A 25,255-nucleotide genomic window follows, 5' to 3' on the forward strand; every position below is an offset into this window, starting at 1 on the left:
GGGGGATCACAAGTTCAAAGCGAGCCTTTGCAACAGCAAGGCACTAAGCGACTCAGTGAGACCTTGTCTCTAAATAAAATACAAAAAAATAGGGCTGGGGATATGGCTCTGTGGTCACATGCCCCTGAATTCAATCCCTGGTACTGTTCCCTTCCCCTCAAAAGATTGAAGAGACAATAAATGGCAGAGCTAGGTTTCAAGCCCAAGTTTATATGATGCTAAAGTATTTTGCATCATAAGTAGGCTGCAAGTTTCCATTACAAAACTTTCTTATAAATGAGCTTTTGAAGTGACTAAATAGAAATAATGATTTCTAGTTACTTAAGACCACAGAGCAAAATCACTCTGATTCATATAATTTGATTTGTTTCTCAAAGCCAAATTTCAGAAAATATATTGTTTTAAAGAATGTGGAAATCCCACACTTAAAAGAATAGTTTAAATTTTGTTGTCTTTTCATATTTGGTAGGTAACAAAATTGTTAATATTGTAGTTTCAGTGCCCAGATAGCTCAGCCTTGACAACTGTAAGCAAATAAGTTATTATGAAAGAGGGACTATGATATGATATATATTTCCTCTAGGGAAGAGAATGATCTTCTGGATATTTAGATTTCAAATGACTTGGTAAGGCAGAAAGTCAATGAAGTACAATAAATAGACCCAGTGGAAACATTTTCCTTAAGCAGCCCAGTCTAAAACATTCATTCTTCAGATAATGTCAAGATTAGATTAGCCTGGTTAGGAATCCCATTTTCTAAATGAAATTTTGCAGCTGACATGCCAAAGTTTTTACCATGTTATTATCCTTTTGAGAAAAATAGCAAACAGACTATTCAGTCTCTTCTAGATATTTGATATGAAGCTACTATGATTTGAATACTGTTTCTTCCCCCAAACTTACGCAGGAATATAGTCATTTATAATGGTATGAAGAGGGTGGGAAGCTTCTTTGACTATGGTGTTTAGAGATGGGGGTCTTTGAAAAGAGATTATGTTTAGAGAAGGTCGTTAGAGTGGAAATTTGAGTGAATCCTGGTGGCTTCATAATAAGAGAGATAGACCAGACACAGATATAGACACACATGCTACCCTTCTCTTGCCATGTAATATCATGTGCCTTCTCAGGACCCTGCCAGCAGGAAGGTCATCCTCCATATAGTGACACAGCAAGTGAGGGCACTGGACAGAGCCTATGCCATTCTATTTCGACTGTTAGCCTGCAAAACTGTGAGCTAAAAGAATTTCTTTTCTATTTGACTAGCATAATATAAAAACAACTAAAGAATGTATATAAAAAATACCTCAATCACAACTGTGCATAGTCTTTAGCATTTATATATTTCATATCCAAATATTAGAACACTTATATGTAAGACTTTAGAAACAACCCAAATAGCCAAACCAAAGAGATGAACAAACATCTCTCTCACAGACAGACATGCACACCAAAGCCACAGTCAACTCAGCCTAAACTGAATAACTATTGCAATCTTTGGGCCTGGAGTTTTGTTGATACTGAGTATTTTGAAAGGGAATAATCAATAGTAGTGAGTATAGGATCAGGGGAATGGATAACAAAATATCTTCAAAGGAGTCTGATATATTTATTCTAGGGGAACGGTAAATAGAGTGCCAGAATAAAATAGGTAAGAACAGAGACAGAAATATCACTGATCCTTGGGTATTCCTCTCCAGATGACTATACTTAGGTAAAGAGGTGAACATGGAATAGTACAACCCTATTTTATGTTGACTTAGCAAGTCTTCAAAAAGAAAAGGATAAAGTTTTATTCAATTTTATATCAATATTTCCCCCAAGGACAGTTTTCTATCTAAAAAAATAGTAATAACAATAAACAAACCAAAAACATGATCAATATCCAAAACATTCTCTTAGAAGAAGAAATGACAACTTTTTTATAAGAAAAAGTTAAAACATGAGACCTTTGGTAATAATAAAATACAACATATATTGGTTGATTTTTTTTTTTTTTATTTTCAAATGTATAGTTCAGTTCTTTTTTTTTTTTCTTTTTTTTTATTGTTGGCTGTTCAAAACATTACATAATTCTTGATATATCATATTTCACACTTTGATTCAAGTGGGTTATGAGCTCCCATTTTTACCCCAAATACAGATTGCAGAATCACATCAGTTACACATCCATTGATTTACATATTGCCATACTAGTGTCTGTTGTGTTCTGCTGCCTTTCCTATCCTCTACTATCCCCCCTCCCCTCTCCTCCCCTCGCCTCTTCTCTCTCTGCCCCCTCTACTGACATTCATTTGTCCCCCTTGTATTATTTTTCCCTTTCCCCTCACTTCCTCTTGTATCTACTTTTGTATAACTCTGAGGGTCTCCTTCCATTTCCATGCAATTTCCCTTCTCTTTCCCTTTCCCTCCCATCTCTCATCCCTGTTTAATGTTAATCTTCTTCTCATGCTCTTCGACCATACTCTATTCTTAGTTACTCTCCTTATATCAAAGAAGACATTTGGCATTTATTTTTTAGGGATTGGCTAGCTTCACTTAGCATAATCTGCTCTAATGCCATCCATTTCCCTGTAAATTCTATGATTTTGTCATTTTTTAATGCAGAGTAATACTCCATTGTGTATAAATGCCACATTTTTTTTATCCATTCATCTATTGAAGGGCATCTAGGTTGGTTCCACAGTCTTGCTATTGTGAATTGTGCTGCTATGAACATCGATGTAGCAGTGTCCCTGTAGCATGCTCTTTTTAGGTCTTTAGAGAATAGACCTAATATCCAGAGTATACAAAGAACTCAAAAAATTAGACAATAAGAGAACAAACAACCCTATTGGTTGATTTACTTGGGAAAATATCAAAGGAAGTTAAGTTCAAGAGGAACAAATTCCATGATATTGGCACCCCAACATCATGCCATCTCCATATCAACCTTAGACTTTCAGGGTCCAATTCCAAAGCTGCCTTTTCCATGAACTTTTATTTGATCCCTTAATCCTGAAATAATGTCTCATCACATTATTATTCCTTATTCTGTACTGACTCTTCTGCTATACCACCAAATTCTTAAAATCTGGGATTATGCCTTAATTCATTGTTATAACTCAATATCCAGTCAAATATACACTATTTTCTCATTACTTCTTTTATAGAAGCAAACCATATTACAAAAATTCAAAGATAACTGAAGTTCCAACCAGACGTACTAATATGTTCTTTTTCAGAATATGACCTCATGAATCATTGTTATTTAATCATTTCTAAAGAGGTCTTGGAATAACTTTAAGAGAAATGCCTACAATTTCAAACTAATATGATTTTATAATTCTAGGCTACTTCAGAGACTACAGCAGCTATTTCTTCAGCTAATTAATAGAGGAGACTGTGTGCTGTAGGAGTACCAGAACCACACTATGACATAAGAGTCTAAACTCTAGTTCCATCTTTACACCAATAAATTCATTTGATTTTTATTGGTCAAGACCTTCAGTTAATGCATAATGAGCCAATATAAAATATAAAATGAAAACTTTACTGCCGCAGTCTGGCTGGGCCCCAAATCACGAGCCACTCACAGCCTTGTAGATTCAAACAGTAGTTCTTTATTCCGGAACTCACACCAGCACTCTACACACGTTCTGGGGAAATCCACATTCTGGGCCAAATCCACGTTCTGGATCCCAAATACTCTCTGAATCCCATGAGAACTCAACAGGAACTCAAGGAGCCGGGGAGCCTGAGGCAGCAGGATACACCCTATTCCCAGCAGGGTACACCTTAAACCTGGAACCGCCCTAAACCCAAGGAGAGCCCTAAACCCTGATCCGCCCTAAACCTGATGCACCCTGGTCCTTGAGCAAGGTCACCTTACATGCAATGTCACTGCAAATGACCTGGGTCAATATGGAGAGTCCTTCCTCTAAGCAACATTGGGTAGGCTGACAAAGAAATTGCCATGTGTCATTCCTACTTGGCAATGGCTCTCAGCACTTTACCACATTTTCAATGTTTAACACTTCTAGGGATCTCAGTTAATGGCTGAGAAAAATCTATGTGTATGAAACCTGATGTAGAAACACTGGAGAGTTACAAAAAGGAATGCACAATTTCTACTTTAAAGGAATTTAAAAATATTAGGGTACACAGATTCGTCACATAAACACCTGAAGACATTTTCTTTGTCTATCTCTCTGTCTGTCTCTCTGTCTCTTTCTCTCTCTCACACACACATGCATAATTACAAGATGGAATAAGAGGCTCTAAGGACATTATTTGGACAGTGATGATATATTGAAGTTATATTAAAAATACTGAAGACTCAGGCATGCAGAAAGTAATAAGTTCCACTCAGTTGTTTAAAATAAGTAGAGTAGGTCCATAAAAACTTACACGAGGAAAGATGACTCAAGGAGAGATGGGGTAGAGATGGATGTTTGAAGTTAACTGGGTTTGATCCATTGATTATATTCAATATGCAAAGGTAATATAGATGCAATTATGTGTATTATAATGACATTATTATAACTTGTTTAATCATTACTTGTTTTTACAAGTTCTAAAATCATCTGCACAAAGTCCAATAGATATGGACCTTCAAGATAATGTCTGTTTGTGTTCAACATAAATATTTTGCTCTAGCCTATGATTTGAAAAAAAAAAAACCTTTATAAAAAAACTTGTAATTATTTCTAGTAATTTTTTTGTCTTTTTTTTTTGGTACTGGGGATTGAACCTAGGAGTACTTAACCACTGAGCCACATCCTCTTTTTTTTAAAAAAAATATTTTATTAGAGACAGGGTCTTGCTAAGTTGCTTAGGGTCTCAATAAGTTGCTGAGGCTGGGTTTGAACTCTCCATCCTTCTATCTCAGCTTTCCAAGCTGCTAGGATTATAGGCAAGTGCCACTGTGCCCAGCTAGTAATACTTATTTTGAGTTTTTCTTTTCCCTCATTGGGAGTGCCATTTTTAGAAATGTTTACTGAGTAATCAACATGGTAAAATTATAAAGTACTAGTTAAAAAACTAGGCAAGGATCAGCCAAGGAATCATACCTTTCCTTCCCTTCACTTATTTGATGACTAACAGTGATAAAATTGACTAAAACTTCTGGGGCTTAGTTTTATCTTCTAAGAATTCTCCTTTTCATTCATTTACAACACAATTTCATTTATAAAGATTGAGATGTTGTACTAGTCGCTAAAAGTACAGAGATAAAAGATACAATCATGGCTCTAAAAAATGTATAAGCTGGTTAGAAGACAAGAAAGGAAGCAAGTCAGTAAAATGAAGAAGATTCATTTGAGCAAAATTCAAGGAACAAATAGCAACTGACCCATTATTCTTTTAAGCTGGAGGCCATCACTGGTATGAATGCACACCCAACACACCAGATCTCCCCAATAAGGTGTCCTCATCCACGTGAGAATAGTAGATGAGTCAGAAAGCACTTACCCAAAATATATTTAAGTTTGAAGGAAAGAATAAAAAGACAAGAGTCTGAGGAAAAGAATCCCAACATTTAAGGGATATGCAGCATCTACAGGAAGTTGAGAGAAATGTTAGAGATATAAAACAAAAAGGGAATGATTTCATGTGCTAAAACTGTCTAGGGGTCCAGAGAGGAAAGATTCAGAATCTTAATTGGATTTCAGATTAAAATATTATTAGTGGCATTTACCAGAACCATTTCAATAACATGGTAATGTTAGAGTCTGGAGGTGTCTTAGGTAAGACTACTGAATCTGTTCTCCTTCATTATTCCCTCTATCTTCCAGCTGCTCTAGTTTCATCTATTTTCCTTAGCCCTGTCATTCACCACCCCCACCCCAACCAGCTTGAAAAACTTTTAGGGCCATGACTGTATGTTTTATCTCTGTATTTCAGTGACTAGGGTAATACTTCTCTTAAACATGCCCTCTGTGGACCCAATTCTCTATCTCATTCATCACTTAGACCATCAGAAGAAATACCACCTCCTACAGGAAATTCCTGGCAAGTCTCCTGCCTCCACTTTTGCCACTACCACAATCCATTTTCATATCACCTACAACTAATCTTTTAAAAGAAGAATCAGATAGTCATGGCATATACTTCCTTATATAAAACACTATTTCTTACCACTAATATACTGATATGGAAAGTCCCCATAGTTTTATTCTCACAATCCTATATTCTACTCTTCTCTCTCCACTCTATTATATTTCACTCATATTGTACTTATTTATTTCAATAACTCCAGGATTGTTCCCAACCTAGCAGTTTCCTAGTATGTACTGGCTGGTTTTTAGCATTCTCTTGCTTAGATAACCAGCTTCTTATGTCTACCTGAAATTCCCTTCCCACAGGTTTCTATTGCTAAGTTTTAAAAGAATTGAAGCCTCCCCTGAATATTGAAATGCATAGTCTGTTATTTTTCTCTCACAAAAACCTGTTTGAATTCTTCACATCCTACTAGTCAGCATCTGCTTTTTAAATTTTCTGTCTCTTAAGATTAGTGCAGATATATTGCCTTATTCATAAGTAACTTTCATGCTAATAACTATTGGCTGAATAAATGAATAGATCCCTGTGTTAATTGCAGTGAGTTGAAAAATAAACAGGACAGAAGGGACTAGAGATTTTGTATGTAAAAAATAAATTGTTAAATTTTGACTGGAACCAAAGTAAAATGATGCAGTTTCTGGAGTAAACAGGCTTTACTCGTTATTCTTGTGTGTGTTTGGGTGTATAGATTTGATTGCAGTGATTTTAGCATTTTTTAATCTGATAAGAGTGAAAGGTGGGAGACCAAATAAAACAGAAGATAGAGGGAATAATGAAGAATATCAGATTCTGAGAAAGTGGACCGTACTATATTCAGAGTATGGGTGGACTTACTAGCCATTGATAGAAAAAAAAACAGAGAGAGAGAGAGAGAGAGAGAGAGAGAGAGAGAGAGAGCGCTCTGCCACTTAAACTGGTGAGAAATAAGGATATAAATGCTTGACTATTTTCCCTCTTTTAATTTCCATACCTACTACTGTATAACCTATTATTTCATTTTATATTCCATGCATATTTTCTTCTCTCATTAGAAATTCTCTTCTTTTTAAAAATTAAAAAAAAACACTGTTGGTTGATACTTTTACATGACAATGGAATCCATTTTGACATAATTATAAAAGCATCACATTAGAGATTCTCATATACAGTCACTGTTATTTGGCCTCATAAGTGCTCTTATGAGAATGCTTCATATTTATTTAACCAGCATTATTTTTTTTGTAATTTGATGAAAGCAAGTCTTTTATTTTTATTTGTTCTTTTTAGATATTATGTGACAGTATTTTTAAGTTATTGGTAGTAGCAAGTTTGTTTCAAATTGTTCATTCTTAAAATAGGATTGCAGCAAACTCTATATAGATTTCTCTCTATATATATATCTATATATGTGAGATATATATATATATATATATATATATATATATATACAGTCTTTTTTCATAAAGTATATATATATATATATATATATACAGTCACATATATACATAAAGTAATCATGTCTGTTTCATTCTACTGTCTTTCTTATTTCCACATCCGTTCTCCTTCCATCCCATCACTTACCTCTACCTAATCTAAGAAAATGCTGTTCTTGCCTAGTGCCGCCTGACTTATTGTGAATTAGCATCCGCATATTAGAGAAAACATATGGCCTTTGGTGTTTGGGGATTGGTTTATTTCGCTTAGCATAGTATTCTCCAACTCTAACCACTTATTGGCAAATGCCATAATTTTACTCTTCTTCAAAGTTGAGTAATAGTCCATTGAGTATATATACCACATTTTCTTTATCCATTCATCTATTGAGGGACACCTATGTTGGTTCCACAGTTTAGCTCTTGTGAACTGAGCTGCTATAAACATTGATGTGGCTGCATTATTGTAGTATGCTGATTTTAAGTTCTTTGGGTATAAACCAAGGAGTGGGATAGCTAGGTCAAATGGTGGTTCCATTTCAAATTTTCTGAGGAATCTCCATACTGCTTTCCATAGTGGTTGCACCACTTTGTAGTCTCACCAGCAATGTATGAGTGTACCTTTTTCACCATCCTCACCAACATTTATTGTTGCCCATTTATTGATTGGGTTATTTGCCTTTTTTGTGTTAAGTTTTATAAAAAACTAGAGCTGAATGCTTTATTGGAGGTGCATGTGGTAAAAATTTTCTCCCAATCTGTAGGTTCTCTCCTCACATAACTAATTGTTTTCTTTGCTGAAAAGAAGCTTTTTAATTTGAATCCATCACATTTATTGATTCTTGATTTTACTTCTTGTGCTTTAGAAGTCTTGTCAAGGAAATCGGACCCTAAGCTGATGTGGTGAAGATTTGGGCCTATTTTTTATTCTGTTAGGCACAGGGTCTCTGTTCTAGTGCCTAAGTCTTTGATCTACTTTGAGTTGACTTTTGTGTAGGGTGAGACATGGAGGTTTAATTTTATTTTGCTACATATGAATTTCCAGTTTTGCCAGCACCATTTGCTAAATAGGCTATCTTTTCTCCAGTGAATGTTTTTGGTACCTTTGTCTAGTATGACATAACCATATTTATGTGGGTTTGTCTCTGTGTCCTCTATTCTGTACCATTGGTCTATAAGTCTATTTTGGTGCCTATACCATGCCTTTTTTTTGTTACTGTAGTATAGTTTAAGGTGTGGTATTGTGATGCCTCCGTCTTCACTTTTCTTGCTAAGGATTGCTTTAGCTATTCTGGGTCTCTTATTTTTCCAAATGAATTTCATGATTGCCTTTTCTTTTTCTATGAATAATGTCATTGGGATTGTAGTAGGAATTGCATTATATCTGTATAACACTTTTGGTAGTATGGCCATTATGACAATATTAATTCTGCCTATCCAGGAACATGGTAGATCTTTCCATCTTCTGAGATTTTCTTCAATTTCTTTCTTTAGTGTTCTGTAGTTTCATTGTAGAGGTATTTCACCTACTTTGTTAGATTGATTCCCAGGTATTTTACTTTTTTTTTTTGAGGGTATTATGAATAGGGTAGTTTTCCTAATTTCTCTTTCAGTGGATTCATTGCTGATGTATAGAAATGTGTTTGATTTATGGGATTCATTGCTGATGTATAGGGATGTGTTTGATTTATGAGCATTGATTTTATATCCTGCTACTTTGCTGAATTCATTTATTAGTTTTAGAAGTTTTCTGGTGAAATTTTTTGGATCTTCTAGATATAGAATCATGACATCAGCAAATAGTGATAGTTTGAGTTCTTCTTTACCTGTTTATATCCCTTTCATTTCTTTCTTTTGTCTAATTGCTCTGGCTAGAGTTTCAAGGATGATGTTGAATATCAGGGGTGAAAGAGGACATCCTTCTCTTGTTCCAGTTTTTAGCAGGAATGCTTTCAATTTTTCTCCATTTAGAATGATGCTGGCCTTGGGTTTAGTATGTATAGCTTTTACAATGCTGAGGAATGTTTCTAATATTTCTAGATTTTTTTTAGTGTTTTGAACATGAAGGTGTGTTGTATTTTGTCAAATGCTTTTTCTGCTTCTATTGAGTTGATCATATGATTCTTGTTTTTAAGTCCATTAATATGATGAATTACATTTATTGATTTCTGTATGTTGACTGAACCCTGCATCCCTGGGATGAACCCTGCTTGATTGTGGTGCACTGTCTTTTTAATACGTTTTTGTATGTGATTTGTCAGAATTCTATTGACAATTTTTGCATCTATGTTCATCAGGGGTATTGGTCTGAAGTTTTCTTTCCTTAATCTATCTTTGTCTGGTTTTGGTATTAGGGTGATATTAGCCTCATAGAATGAGTTTAGAAGGATTCCCTCCTTTTCTATTTCATGGGATACTTTGAGGCATATTGGTGTTAATTCTTCTTTGAAAGTCTTGTAGAACTTGGCTGAGAATTCATCTGATCCTGGGCTTTTCTTGGTTGGTAGGTTTTTTATTGTGTTTTCTATTTCGTTACTTGAAATCGATCTGTTTAAAGCATGTATGACCTCCTCATTCAGTTTGAGTAGATCATATGTTTCTAGAAATTTGTCAGTGTCTTTGAGATTTTCTATTTTATTTAAGTATAAATTTTCAAAATAGTTTCTAATTATCTTCTGTATTTCAGATGTGTCCATTGCAATATTTTCTTCTTCATTTGTATTTTAGTAATTTGAGTTTTCTCTCTTTTTCTCTTTGTTAGCACAGCCAGGGGTTTATCTATTTTAATTTTTTTTCAAAAAATCAACTTTTTCTTTTGTCAATTTTTTAAATTATTTCTTTTGTTTCATTTTTATTGATTTGTGCTCTGAATTTAATTATTTACTGCCTTCTAATGCTTTTGCTGTTGATTTGTTCTTCTTTTTTTAGGGCTTTGAGATGTAGTGTTATATTTGTTGACTTTTTATTCTATATTGAATGTACTCAATGCAATGAACTTTACTTTTAGTACTGCCTTCATTATGTCCCAGAGATTTTGATATGTTGTATCAGTGTTCTCATTTACTTGTAAGAATTTTTTTATTTCATCCTTGATTTTTTCTACTATACATTTATTATTCAATAGTGTATTATTTAGTCTCCATTTGTTACAGTAGCTTCCATTTTTATTTCATCATTGATTTCTTTTTTTTAAGTTTTTTTCTTTTTTACCATACGATTTATTTTATTTTTTTCAGTCATACATGACAGCAGAATGTATTTTGACATATAATACATACATGGAATGTACATACATCAATCATAATGTCTATTCTATTCTGCTGCCCTTCCTATCCCCCCTACTCCTCCCCTCCTCTCCCATCCTTTCTCCCTATCCAATCTAATGGAACACACTTTTTTTTTCTTTTTCTCATCACAACATCATATATGTATTCTGTATAACAATGAGGTTCTCCTTCCATCTTCCGTGTAACTCCCCTTCTCCCTCTTTTTCCCTCCCACCTCTCTTCCCTATTTAGTGGTAGTCTTCTTCTCATGCTCTTCCTCCCTAATTTTATTCTATGTGGTCTGAAAGAATGCAGGGTATTGTCTCTGCTATGTGTATTCAATAAGAGTTGCTTTGTAGCATAAGATATGGTCTGATTTAGAGAAGGGGCCATGTGATGCTGAGAAGAAAGTATATTTGCTAACTGATGGATGAAATATTTGATATATGTCTGTTAAGTCTAAATTATTATTTGTATTATTTAGTTCTATAGTTTTCTTGTTTAGTTTTTGTTTGGAAGATCTGTCTAGTAGGGAGAGAGGTGTGTTAAAGTAACTTAGTATTATTGTGTTGTGGTCTATTTGACTCTTAAAATTGAGAAGGATTTGTTTGATGTACCTAGGTGCTCCATTATTTTGGGCATAAATATTTAGAATTATTATGTCCTGCTTATATATACTTCCATTAAGATGTATGAAATGGTCTTGTCTCCTCTGAATAACTTTGGTTTAAAGTCTACTTTATCTGAGATGAGAATAGAAACCCCTGCTCCTTTACTTAATTCATATGAGTGATAAGTTTTTTCCCATCCTTTCACCTTCATCCTGTGGATGTCTTTGCCCATGAGGTGAGTCTCTTTAAGACAGCATATTGTTTGGTCTTGCTTTTTAATCTAATCTGCTAGTCCATGTCATATGATTCATGAGTTTAGGCCATTAACATTTACAGTTATTATTGAGGTATGATTTGTATTCCCTGTCATTCTTATTTATTTCTGGGTTTTGATTTATCTTAGTTTCTCATTTGGTTGAATGTCCCTTTAGTGTAGATCCTTCCTTTGCTGGTTTTCACTTTGTGTTTTTCACTTCATCCACATAGAATATCTTGTTGAAAATGCTCTGTAGTATAGGCTTTCTACTTGTGAATTCTTTAAATTTTTGTTTATCATGGGATGTTTTAATTTTATCTTTAAATATGAAACTTAATTTTACGGGATATAAAATTCTTGGTTGGCATCCATTTTCTTTCAGAGCTTGAAATATATTATGCCAGGGCTTCCTAGCTTTGAGGGTCTGGGTTGAGAAATCAGTTGAGATCTGAATCGGTTTCCCCCTATATGTAATTTGATTTTTTTCTCTCACAGCCTATAAAATTTTACCTTTATTCCGTGTATTTGTCATTCTCATTATAATGTGTCTTGGTGTGAGTCTGCTGCAAATTTGTACATTTAGTGTCCTGTAAGCCTCTTGTATTTCATTTTCCATTCCATTCTTTAAGACAGCATATTGTTTGGTCTTGGGAAAATTTCTGCTATTATATCATTGAAAAGATTGTGCATTCCTTTGGTTTGTATCTCTGCTCCTTCATCTATTTTGATAACTCTCAAATACGAATTTGCATCTTTTCCCATAATTTTTAGATGTTCTGCTCATGTTTTTTTTTTTTTTTAACCATCTTCTCTGCATGGTCAACTCTACTTTATTTTGTATATTTTGTCTTCATTGTCTAAGATTCTGTCTTCCAAGTGGTCTAGTCTGTTGGTGATGCTTTCTATTGAAATTATAATTTGGTTTATTGATTTCTTCACTTCTAGGATTTCTTTCTGCTTCCTCCACCTCCACCCCCGCTGCAATCTCTAACTTTGTATTGAAGTGGTCTTTCACTTCCTGTATTTTTTCTTTGATTTCAGTCCTTATTCTATTGTTTACTTCACATATCAGTTTAACTATGTACAATCTGAACTCCTTCTTGAACATTTTTCTACTATATTATCAGATGTTTTTCTACTATATTATAAGATGTTGTTGAAGCATCTTGGTTAGTTTGGGGCACTTTATTCCCTTGTTTTTTTCATGTTCTAGTGTGTTTTCCCATCTAGAAATATGGATCTAAGGCAGGATAAATTCTACCCTGTAGACCTATAGTGTCCCTGAAGGTTTCTAGCATTTCACCTTTACTTGTGAGATCAATATCAATAGCACCCTGTGTACAGAGTATATAGCCTTAAACCTGATAACTCCCACTAAGGTATCTACTGCTTTCTTGCATTAAACTAAAATGATGACTTCAATAACTATCTATACTAGAAACAGAAAATTTGTTTAAAAGATTTATAATTTCAGATGGTGGATGAGAGAAAACACAGGTAGCATAGTATACAATATTCATGAGGGAGGAAGAGAGAAGCTAGAAGTAAAAATTCACAGGAAGAGTGGAAGAGGAGCTGACAGAGACTGGCTGTTGGTTGGAGAAAAGAAAAGTTGGAAAGAAAATACACAAGAGAGAGGAAGAATGTGAACAAAGAGAAAAAATTAAAAACATAAGAATACAACAAAAATGCAAAACACCATTCATAAATCATTGTCCTCTACACACTGATGCATAAAAACATCCTGTTCCAAATATGGTAGAGAGATTAGTGAATCAAAAAATAAAATAAATCTTGCTGGAAAGTCAAACTATCTCTGTCCGTATTCAACGGTGTCTCAGCTCTGTCTCTGATGTCTCTCAGAATCACCAATCCCAGATCAGCCCTCGCAAACGCAGTCTCTATCCCACCTATCTGGGCCTCAGATACCTCAGGCTTGGCCATGCTGCAGGACCAAGATCTCAATGCTGCTCCTACCTACATAGAGACCACCAGGGATACACTCATGCAAAGGAGCAACCCCAAGATGCAGCAGCAAGACAAGGGCTCCCAGCACTCTCATCAGGAAGACCCCAGGCTCCTCCAAACCTACAGATACCCCACACTGGATCTGTAGGTCCTATTTGGAGTCCCCAGACAGAAGCTCTTGTGATAGTAAACCTGCTGGTACCTGGGCCCCCAGCCCTGGCTGGTGTCCCAAAATGGGTGCACACATGCAACCAAATCTGAAGTCTCCCCAAAGCAGTCCTCTAGGCCATGGTAGCAGCAGTAATGGTAGTGGTTGTTGGCAGTAGGCAGCAGGTTAGCTGCAGTGGCAGCTGCAAATGCAGCTGTGGGGGAAGCAACACTGGGCAACTCCAGGGGTCAGCAGCAGTGTTGGCTTCAGTTGCATCTGAGACAGTGGTTTCTTCTGTGGCAGCAGCACCCAGAAAGAAGACTTCCAGGTGACCTCAGTCTGGCAGCAGTGGAATCAGAGGCAGCAGCAATGGTGGTAGCGGTGAGTTTGAAATATATAGATATTCTTAATATAGATGCAGTGATATATGTAATACATATGCATATACACATGGAATAAAGGTACATGTCTTTGCACATGTCTTTGAATATTTTTGTGGCAAATATTCCTAGAGTCAAAATAATGAAAGACTTTTAAATGTTAGGAAACATTAAAAAACTGGCTTCCAAAAGTGTTTTTATCTCCAGATCGATTCTCTTTTACTCTCATAACTGGTGGACATCATGCATTTGATATTTTGCCATTTTTGTAGTTGAAAAAATTAGTTTTTTAAAAATTATTTTTTAGTGGTAGTTGAACACGATATCTTTATTTATTTTAATGTGGTGCTGAGAATCGAATCTATTTCTTCACATGTGCTAGGCAAGTACTCTAATGCTGAGCTATATAACCCCGGCCCCTGAAAAAATTAGTTTTTTAAAAATTATTTTCTTTGATTAAAATTAAAGTTGAAATGTGTATACATATATTGTCAATTCAGATTTATTTTGTGAGTTATTTATTTCAGCTGTCAATTTTCCTAGAAGGAAAATTGTCTTTTATTCAGGATTTCTCATGATTTTGTGCTCCCATTACAATTCAGAGTAGCATAAAATAAATTATTATAATCCATAGATTCACATTTTATGGTAATATGTATTACTATATTATGTAGAACAAGGGGGACATTGCTGCCAATTAGAATATGACACATCACTGATTTTAAGATTCATCCTATTTCTAGGATGTTAAACTGTGAAAAATAAGTAGTGTATTGCTATCGTAGACAGATTAATGTTTCCTAAAGATCCTGTATTAGCCAGGGTTTTTCAGGGAAACATAATCAATATATAGGAAAATTTGTTATGGAAACTGACTCACAGGACTATGGAGGGCAAGAAGTCTCACAGTATACTCTCTCAAAGAATGAGAACCAGGAAAGCTAGTGATATTAATTCAGTCAGAGTCTGAAATGCTAAGAACCAGAGAAGCCAAAGGTGTAAGTCCTAGTGGGAGACTGAAGGCTCATGAAGGGAACTGTCACTTGTGTGAGTCCTAGAACCCAAACACGGACAGAGGGAATTTGTTCATGTAATTATATTACTAAACTTAAAGTAAGGAGATTACCCTAAATTATACAGTTAGGCTTGAATGAATCAATGAGTCCTTGAAAGAACAGAACTTTCTCTGACTGAAGACAAAAGGTATGTAGCAATAGGGAACTGCAAAAATATTCCAAGGGTGAAAAGAAGTCCATGTGCCATCACTGGCCATGTAGAGCCCATGTGCAGAGTGACCTCTAGGAATTAAGTGCAGCCACCAGCTGACAGTCTACAAAGAAACAGGGATTACAGTCCTTCAACTGCATGCACCTGATTTTGCTGACAGCTAGGATGAGTCTGGAAGCAAATTCTCCCTCAGAATCTCTAGCCAAGAGTCCAGGTTGGTGGATGCCCAATCTATAAGACCCAGAGAAGAGTTGTCTGAGACCATTCAGATTTCTGACCTACAGAATTGTGAGGAAATAAATGTGTATTATTTTAAGTCATTAAGTTTGTGATAGTTTGTGGAAACAGCTATAGAAAACTAATATAATTATGGAATAAAAAAAACAATGTCTATACATTCAGGAGGACAGGTTGTAAAATTGAAAATTCACCAGACTTAGATATGACTGATTTTAGAAACCAGAGAGGAAATAGAACAAATTCTATATTAAATTAAATAAAGGAAAAATTTGAAAGATCATATGAATTTATAAGCTAGAAATACATTGGAAACTTGAATGCTTGCATATTCTTATTGTTTTTGAAGTTTTCTTCCTTTTTACCAGTTTGAAAATTATCCAGTTGTCTCTATAAAATATGCCTACCTACTAATGACATATCATTATGACAATCTAAACTAGTAAGAAGCTGCATAGTTTTGTTTCTATGGATAAAATATGGAAGAAAAATAGAAATATAAACATATTCCTGATACAAAATTCTAAGGAGATAATTAAAATCAACCCCTATTATATAAATGTCCTTTCCAAGTTATAATTTTTAAGATGTAGAGAAATTTTTCTGAGATTGGAAATCAAGTAAAAGAAATGCTTATAAAAACATGAATATGAGAGTAGCTAAAAATTAACAGACCCAAGAAGTAATAAACTTTTTCATATACTGATGCATCCCACCATTTAATTGCTACAACATTAACTCAAAGAAGTTGTAAAACATTGTTTCTTCGTTCTGTACTTCTCTCTATAGTCTTAGGTAAATACTATGATTTCAGATATGCACTGCTTATCCTGACTCTCATATTTGATGATAACTTATGACCATTATATTATTCTCTTATCAGAAGCATTTTTAATATGCACAAATTGATCATTAAAATGCATTGTTAAAGGTCCAAACTGGTAAGACACAGAACATAGCCTAGCAACATGGGATCACTTTGAAAAAGATGACTCTAGACTAGAAAATGATGCAAAAGTGGTAGTTTTTAACAGGACTTAATATGATCATTTTTCTAAAGATATACCACTATACCAAATCTTTACATAGTAATTGGCTGCAATGTATTTCTCACTTTGTTTCTACTCCTATCTTGTACTTTTCCCTCAGGACAGCTCAGCCCAAATGAATGCTAGGAAGGTACACCAGAGTAGGGGGTGATGGAGTGTCTTTTCAGTTTTAAAGTCAAGGATCTGAGGGCACAACTTTGATAAATTTAGTTAGTAATTACTTTCAACAAGCTCAGTCTCAAGAGAAATACTAATGGGTTGGGGAATTCTGTGGTTCTTTCAAGTAATTTATTTAACACAATGATGATATCGACTGGAGATGATCTGACATTATTTTGTAGATATAATATTACTTAAAGGCAAGCACTCTGTTGTAATTTCTTCTAGCCAAAAGACTTGACAAAATATTTAATACAAATATTTCTTTGGTAATCCTTAGAGATACTTTGGGCATAGCGTATAGGAAAGATCATTTTAATAACACAAATATATATGATATTAAATGAATAAAGCTATAATTATTTCCTTCTTAGATGATACCTTATTCATTATTTTACCTCTAGTACTTAAACTCTATACCTGGCACATATTAGATAATGGATGCAAAGGTGTTTAATAAATTGATGAATGACAATAGCCTTCCCAGTTTTTTCAAGGAAATAAATGCTATAATCAAAAGCAGAAAATACTCTGTGGGATAGGTCTTCCACACTGCTTAATTTTTGTAAATACAATTAGAAAATTGGCCAGGGCTAAGAACAAAAAGAACAAAGAAAAATAACTGGGGCCAGACATGCAGTAGCTGCAAGGATATCTTATAAGGGATTCAGAACTCTGATTTTCATTTCCTTTCTGTCAGGTATTGTTGGTTGATCTTGTGCAAGTAATTTAGTGACTCAAGTTTTTTTTTCTCATTTTTCAATGATGATAATCCCCAATTAATAAGATTCTTGTGAAGATTAAATATAACATTATCATTAGTTGCCTTGCACTGTGTCTAGCATGTAGTCTAGAATAATTATTATGAATATTTTGAATATTTTGAACTAAAGTAGCAAAAATAGTTTTAGCATAGTTACTTCATAATGAATATTTAAGAAGTCATTTTTCATTTCTCTTTTGTGCTAAGTGGAATTCTTTCATTAACTTCTCTTGGAACCTCTCTGATTTGCATTATGTCTCTCCAATATAGAATGAAGCCAACCATCACTGATTGCATTATGATTAACTTTGCTAGTTTGTCATTTTCAAACAGTAAAGGATGACATGGTAATGATATCCCTTAATTAGTTAAACATTTCTCATTTATAAATTTGAAGGTATATTTTGTCTCAATGAATTTAAATGTGTTTTGACCCAAAGAGGCTAATTTTCCTGTTCAGAGATGTGGGCTGTTTGAAATTGCTTTCATTAGGGGTGATCAGGTCAGGGAGAATTATCACTTTGCTCAAAGGCAGAGCAAGTAGTTCTGTGAAAGGGCTTTGTCAATATCTATAGTCTGAATTACTTAGTCAATGTCAGAGTAAATGAGGGGGTCAGAGTCCATAGTGAAAACTGGGAAATCTCATCCAAGTAAAAATGCTACATTGTGCTATGGGACATCACTCTATTTCTCTCCACACTTTTATCCCAGGAGTAGTAGATTTTCACCACTCTATTAATAAATGTTCTGCTTTATGTTAGCCTAGAATATGCTTTCATGGAATATCTGCCTTAGAGATACAATTGCCTCTGGAGTCACAAGATTCTAGAAGTCTACAAATATTGAAGGAAATATTTTAACTACTAATTCTCCTTTCATAAATTAAAAGATCAGAATCACCTTACTCATTACTCTTAAGATATGTATCATTGTGTATGAGTGAGTACACCCTCATGTGTGCATAAGCTTTCAGATGGCTCCAATGTGGGAGAAGTGGGGCCTAAAAGAGAAGCACAGGCCTATGTAGATACTTCCTTTGTGCCTAAGTGTAATGTCACCCTTCCTAGACACAAAATTCACCAGTTAATTCATTAAGAAAAAATAACTAGTTTAGAAATTAAACTTTAAAAAACAAAATGTTACATACATTGTCAGAACCAAGAATGGTTTCCTTTTATTTGCACTGCTCACTGAAATGGAATACATTTAGATAAAATAGCACCTTGACTAGATGGAGGCATTGATTAAATGCATTGGCACAGCTCATTCTTTAGCAGAACACAGTCCATATATTTGTCAGGTTCTGATGTGATGTTTGCAAATTCCTTCCACTTGTAGCTTTAGTTTGTTGAACTCAACTTCCAAATAAAAATATGTAAAACTAAAAAGAATAACATAATGTGACAGGGTTTGTCTTTATTCAATCATATGAAGTGTTTTCATTACTTTCAGAATTTTGTCTTAGAACACTGAGATATCAGAACCTATGGATTCCAATGTTTCATGTGATGGTATTCTGACTAAATTACAACAAATCAGAAAGCTTGAATTTTCAGTTTTTAAGTGCACATTAAAAACGTTTACTTTTAAACACTCCATCTTCTCTAGCCTGTAGGCTTGAATTATATCTCCCTCCTCCCTCCTGCCTTTCTCTCTTCTTGTCTCCATTCTTTCCTTTCTCCCTTTGCAAAAAAAAAAAAAAAAGAATCAAACTTAAGCGTTGTTTGGTTGATTTATTGACTTCAGTGTGATTATGATAAAGTATGATTACCAATATTCTGGTTATTTAAAAAGATTGTGAATTTGGGGCATTAAAGGTTCAGTATGATTAAGGTATTGTCAAGTTCTCTAATACTTGGAAGTGTATTAGATGAATTCCATGAGATTGTTCATCAAGTTGGCTGCATTGTCAATGTCTTGCTGTGTTCAGATACTTTGGCCTCCACTTTCTGGATACTAAAGCTTCTTTATTTTTCCATCACAAGGTTTAAATTCTTAAATAAATATGCATTTCATGTTTAACTTCATTTCCTTATGAAATAAATACATTTTTATAAAGCTTTGTGCCAGAAAAAATGAGGGAATCCAACACAGCGCTAGCATTTAATGAGGATTTATTGAGAAATTTATTTTTGAATTCAGGTGGGATTTTTCTAGAATTTATTCAGAAACTTAGACAAGGTCAGCAGACAAATACAGTGACCCAGAGGTAAGTTGTAACGCACAGACTTCATAAAGATTATATGTGATATTATTTTGGTATATATGTAAGAAACAAGAGACTAATAAAGATGTGGAAGAGATTTTTGACTGTCAGAACAATGAGAGCTGGTTGGGCCTTTGATTTTATTTGTTGCAATAGAAAGAAATTGAAATGGCTAAATTACTCCTCTTTGTCAGTAATAATTGAATCATTTGTATGGAAATTAATTATTCTGGGATAATTACAAAGAGAATTTAGGAAGGGAAAGACTGACATGTTTAAGCAGTGCTAACTATTAATTAGATATCTGAGGTTTTTCTAATGGATCCCCAAAGATTATTTGTATCAATATGAACAATATCCATTGTCAAGTTACACCAATGTTTCTTGCAAAGAGCAAGCAAATAATTGGGTCCATAAAACAACATAAGTAATTCCATGAAAGCTGGTGCCTGAGCTCTTTGGGAATATAGCATTCATTCTTTGAATTCCTGGTAAAATTGGAGAGACTGTTTTTATAGTTAAAAGATATTTAAAAACCATTTTCTCAGCTCTCATACTACTTTTAACAGCTACGTCATTCTACTCATCTCCCCTTGTGAGAAGCCATCACTAAGAGCTTCGGCATCTTTCAGCTAGTGCTAGGCTGAAGTCAAGTTGTAACTCTTATTCTATGAGTTTACTAAAGTATATTTTCCTTGATAGCTCTGTGATATTATAGAAAGAATGTGTTTAGATAAAAACAACAACAAAAACTAATTTAAATTTCCACTCTCTGCTCTTTACTGCCTTGAGATTCTTCATGTATTGAGCAGGGATAAATTGCAGGGTTGCTGTGAGGATTTAATTACATTTTGTGGACTCATTCATGATTCCCCTCCCTCCTGCATCCTTCACATCTATTTCATTGGGAATCTCTTAATCTAAAGTATATCTTAGTCCACTCTACTCATCTTCCCTTCTGTCACTCAGCACAAGTCAATTGTTCTGGCTCATCTCGATGCCTCCATGATTCTAACTGGCTTTTCTCTTTTACACCTCTGTAGTCTTGTCTACCCATTCAAAACATTCTTTTTCACAAAAGATTTCTTCTTTTGGATATTTATTTTATCCAAAAAGATTATTCTTTTCATAAAACATTATCACATCCTTGCTGAACACCCACACATGGGTGCCCATTGGACTTGTAAAAATATCAACCCATTAGAATGATCTGTAAGGCCCATGAGCTTACTCTTGTCATTGTGGCTCTTGGATCATTATTCTCTAGTAATACTGGATTTCTTTCTATTCTTCTAACATGTCATAGTGATTCCAGCTCCAGGACCTTTCACTTGCTGTCTCCTTTGCTTAAAATGTGCACTCTTGTCATTTGCATGTGAGCTCAAATGTCATTCCTTCAGAAATCCTATTACAGCCCAGACTAGAATGGTTGCACAGTCACTCTCCACCAGGGCACCTTGCATCACCTTCTTCATTGTACTTCTCAGTATCTGAAAACACTTTGTCAATCACGGATTCATTCTGTATGTATATTTTTGTCTGTATCCCAAGGAAAAATGTAAAATGTTCTTTTTTAGAGATATTTTTTGAATACTACTTTAGCCAACCCTAATGACACAATGTTCCAACCAGAATATTGGCATGGAACTCAATCAAGGACAATCAGAATCCTTAGTCCTTTGAAAGGACTGGTGTAGATTCTCTAATAAAATTTCTAAGGATAAGGTAAACCTAGAGAAATCGTAGACAAATTTTTGTAACCATGTGGAAAGAGACTGCCTAAGATGGGGAAAAGCCAAGGGGGAAACAAAATTGGGAGACAGGAAAGCATAGTCTAGGCACTGTCACTTGAAACACTGTGTCCAGGCACAGCAACAGGCAGGTGCCTTTCTGGATCTCCACTTTTCATGAACCAATGAACCTGTCATTAGTAAGACACAGAAGCTGTTAGTTCTGCAAATATCTGGTAAAAACTGGCTAAAACAGTGGTTGGTAAGATTACTATAGTCCAGCTATAAATGTACGTGTGATATTTATTATGTAGGTGGATGCTCTGGTTTTGAAAAATTATATGCTTCCTACCACTCCTCCTCCTTCAAAATTCCAGTTCTTATAAATTATAGAGTTGTTTATAGATTAAGATCTCAACACTAGGTTTTCTTATACTTTAAGACAATATGACATTTATGCTACTTTAGAAGAAAATTACAAGAAACATTCTGCATTAATTAAAAATGTAAATGAAGAAGGTATTTTTAGAAGATCTCAATTATTTCTTTACTTTTATAATTCTTTGCAGAGAAGTAAATACCATTTTGTAAGAATATGTCAAATTGTATTTTCTTATTTCACCAGAGTATCCCTAAGAAACTTAAAATACAAAGGAAATATAAATGAGATATTATTTTATTGTATCTTATTACTTCTGATTAACTCCTGTCATACACTAAATGGAACGAAAACAGGTCTTGGGTATACTTAAACATCTGGACAGAAATTCCATCTGCATATGTCTAAACACAAATTGTAAAAACTACTTATTTCCCTATTGATGTTTAGGACTACTAAGACCCTTTATATATTGATATTGATAATAATACACCGTTTAATTTATGAACAATAACACTGAGGGAAAATTGATGTTTTGTGAAGTGTTCTTTTGGCAGAATTCATATTTAGAACTCCCAAATACTGAAGTAATATGAGTGCCAAATGATGGGTTGACACTACTGCATATAAAGCACTGACCTTTCTCAATACCCTAGAGGGAATATGCAATGACCTCAAGAAGGCAATGGGATCTATACAGAAAAATAGTTAAAAGTTTTTTCTAAATAAAATGATGTTAAATGAACCTGTTCTTCACTGACTTCTTCATATATGAGTGGGAGCAGTTTATTAGGGAGGTTACTGTCCATTAAATACCAACCTGAGCCCTGAACTTTACCCTCCTCCCATAGATCCAGGAAAGGTGAGACAGGGAAAAGACAGGAAGAAATGGAACCAATAAAGTGTGTCATTAAATTTGTTATCCCTGAGAGAACCTAGATCTTAACATTCCAGGAGAAATCTGGAAGCCACCCTAGAGCATGTCAGGCTAATCCACCCCAGGGGCAAGGGAAGTAGAACATTGGTATAGGGAGTCTGGTCAGTCATTGCATCATGAATGTGGGGGTGAGGGAAGGGCAGTAATTCCCTGCACTTCAGGCTGGCCCTGCCTGTAAACTGCTGGGTTAGAGAATCCTTTATGTAGAAGTACAGGGGCTAGCAGCTAGAGACAGGCTGAATGTATCCAGACAGGAAAGGTTCGAGGACGTGGAAGGCTGGGCATCATTTACTCTCATCAAGGGTGCTTGAGGTGGACACTCAATGCTAGAACTATTCATGGGTTCTTATGTAAAAGAATGAATGCTGGCCCCCCTACATATAACAATCAGTGGGTGTAAATAATTTAAGGATCTGGAATTTTTAAAAATAAAAGCATAATTTCCATCTGATGTTAATTCTAGTTCTCATTTATGCTACAAACAATCCCAAATAATTAGAATAAATAAATAGTGAAAAGCCCATGAGACAAATCTCCTCTGCCTCTAGATTTATGCCTAAGTGGGATGTCATGGAGCATGCGTGTAGTCCCAGCAGCTTGAGATACTGAGGCAGGAGGATGGAGAGTTCAAAGCCAGACTCAGAAAAAGTGAGGCACTAAGCAACTCAGTTAGACCCTGTCTCTAAATAAAATACAAAATGGGGCTGGGGATGTGGTTATGGTTCAGTGGCCGAGTCCCAGAGTTTAATCCCCAGCACCAAAAACAAAAACAAACAAACAAAAAACCGAAAACCAAAAACAATAACACACACACACACACCCCCATTTATGCTTCAATTGGTATCTCCCATCCCTCTTTAATTTCACTGGCTGGCAATACAACGTTCACTGTTTTGTCCTATTCATTCTATAACTTGACATACTACAATTAACTTTTATTAGACAAAACATCCTGTTTTCTCTATAAGGAGATCTGTTGATTTCATCAACAATGAATGTATCATATTCTCTAAATGTTTCTCTCCTGAAAATCTTATGGCACATCAAACATACTAATTTCCAGAAATTTCTCCAAATTCTGGCTACAAAATTTCTTGGTTTAGGTAGCAGAGAAAGAATCTTCTTTCCAGAGTAACTGAATCTAAGAATCCAAATAGTAAAAACAGTCTATTGAGCTTTTAAAGAATCCATAAGGAAACAGAGGAAATGTCAAGAAGATAACTATATGAATTAGAGGAGAGAAATGTTAATGAAACATAGGAAGACATTAAAACTGCTTAATTAAAGAATTCCTAGCACATTTAACTATTGCAATGTTCTCTAATATTTTTTTTCTCTCAGAAATGTTTTCCCCAATATGAAAAAGGTATATAATGGACTGGAACATAGGTGAATATTAAATGAGCACAAAAATCTGTCCTTGGTATTCATAATTATGGCACTTTTCCCACATGAGGTCAGACTTTAATTTTAAGTACTTTCATATTTTCTGGCTATCAGATGCCACGCGTCACTTCATGGTCCTCCTGCTGTTTGCAGGCAACCTCCACTCCAACAGGGAGAAACCTGGTTCCATCCTTCCTCAAACATTTACCCGATTGTTAATTCCAGTATACCTGTCTGGTGATAGGAGAATTGTATGTACAGTTTCTTTCGCCTTTAATCTTACAGTCTACACTCATTTTAAGTTAACTTGGGTCAGTATCTTTCCTCCTTACTTTCCTTAATGAGGCTGTTTCATCTATTTGTCACACAGCTAGATTCTCCCATCCTTGTCTGTGTTCTTTCCAAGGATCTTCCAACTTCCTACTTAATTTTTTCAGAATTTGCATACATTAAAGTTCACTCTTTATGCTGTAAAGTTTTATGGGTTTTCACAAATGCATAGTGTCGTGTATCTATCATTGCGATATTACATTAAATAATTTACCACCATAAAAAATACCTTGAGCTTCACCCATTTAACCCTTTCTCAAAACCTGATAATTATTAATAATTTTAAGGTATCTATACTTTTGCTTTTTCCAGAAGGTCACACAATTGGAACCCTGTGGTATGTAGCCTTTACAGACTGGATTCTTTAATTTGTCAGCTTTGTTTTTCTGTTTGTATACCTAAGTATATTTTGTGTATGTGGGGTGTGAGGAGGGGTGGGATATTGTTGACGTTTGTATTCTCTACTATTACTGACACATGTTAGCCAGTCTGGAAAGAGTTATAGTAGCTAAAAATAGATTCTAGGAGATTGATAAGAGTTATTCTAATTTAGTAGACTATCCTAAAGGACTTTTAAAGGGGGAAGGAAAGGTAATGAGACAGAGACAAACATAAACACAGAAACATACAGATTAAAAGAAAGCTGAGCTGACTAATCCAAATATTACCACCTTCATCTCTCACTAGTATACAAAATATTTTGTTACTCTGTTAGTATATGAATGAAAGTAGACTCAGGTATTATTATATGCCTGTACTTTAATGAAAGTAC

This window comes from Marmota marmota, unplaced genomic scaffold (genome assembly GCF_001458135.2).
Source record: "Marmota marmota marmota unplaced genomic scaffold, marMar, whole genome shotgun sequence".
NCBI classification, from domain to species: Eukaryota; Metazoa; Chordata; class Mammalia; order Rodentia; family Sciuridae; genus Marmota; species Marmota marmota.